The sequence below is a fragment of the Otolemur garnettii genome, unplaced genomic scaffold (assembly GCF_000181295.1).
Source record: "Otolemur garnettii isolate 467f Iridium unplaced genomic scaffold, OtoGar3 scaffold00006, whole genome shotgun sequence".
NCBI lineage: Eukaryota > Metazoa > Chordata > Mammalia > Primates > Galagidae > Otolemur > Otolemur garnettii.
Genome location: NW_003852401.1, coordinates 36,254,051 through 36,255,319, shown reverse-complemented (window position 1 = coordinate 36,255,319; position 1,269 = coordinate 36,254,051). Strand labels below are relative to the sequence as shown.

Sequence of the window (1,269 nt, the reverse complement as noted above, 5' to 3'; positions counted from 1 at the left end):
ATGGCAGGCACAGGTTTGGTTTCTGGGGAGGTTGTGGTGGGCGTGCTGCTGTATTTTGATCAAGGTTACCAAGCTCCTGGTGTGTGGGAATAGCTGCGGCGCTGGTGGAAGAGTAAACCCGCCGTCACCGACCAACCCTGAACTACCTGAGCTACCTGACAGCCCCGGATTACTCTGCCTTTGAAACTGACATAATGAGAAATGAATCTGAAAGACTGGCTGCTGGACAACCAGTTGAATCGCTCAGTATGGAACCGTATGAACTTCCAGCTCTTCCCTCGGGTCAGAAAAATGACATTCCTGCATGGCAAGAAAGTGTAAACAATTCTATGGCCCAGTTAGGGCATCAGACAGTTCGAATTGAGAATCTGGAAGTCACAGCGTGGATGTAATGCCTGGAAAGTATATAATGAAAATCTAGTTCATATGATTGAACATGCACGGAAAGAGCTTCAGAAGTTAAGAAAACATATTTAAGGTTTGACCTGGCAGTGAAAAAACTTGCAACTCACAGAGAGAGAAATTGAGAGAAATGGAGTCAAATTGGGTATCCCTGGTCAGGAAGAATTATGAGAATGAAGGGACTATTGTGCAACTCGAAAATGAAATTTCTCAACTCAAGCAGCAGCTAGGAGAGGCAAACATAGAAAACATCTGGCAAGACTTCTGAAAAGAGAGATTACGTTTGTGTGTAAAGAGGAAGAAAAGTTGGGTTTTCACAGACTGCATCTGAACTCTGACGACAGCGGCATCGCACAGTGACAGTTGATAGTGAAATGTCCAGAAATCAGAGTATGTGGACTATTGTGTTAATTCTATTTGTGTATCTTAGCAGAAATTAAATTTTCTAACTCGATGGTAAAAAAAAAAGTATTTGTTAGTTTTCTAAAAATTTCTGACTCAGCCTGATACCTACATTTTAACAAATATCCCGGTGTTTCCAATACAGGTGATTCTCTAATTGCACTTTCAAACGCCGTGTGTGGAAAATGCTCATATAAACTCAATACTTTCAGGACTGACTAAAGCTCACCAGCTCCTTGCACCCCAAGTTAAGAGCTAGCTTTAGGAATCTCATGTGGTTTTCTGACCTCTCGTGTAGGTAACCTCTTATTTCATGAGAGGTTTTCCATGGAAGTAAGAGGAAAACTTGATCTTGAACTCTCTCACTCCTCCACCTCTTGTTCTTTCCTGCACCTCTTGGCACAAGGAGCTTTGTTGTCTTTCCCCATGATATGATCCTTTGCAACTGCCTGAATTCCCTATTTA

At 42.2% G+C, this 1,269-nt stretch overlaps 1 pseudogene; it reads left to right on the top strand.

Annotated features, from left to right (window-relative positions):
• LOC100947402 lies at window positions 1-670 on the top strand (annotated as a pseudogene).
• The last annotated feature ends 599 nt before the right edge of the window (window positions 671-1,269 follow it).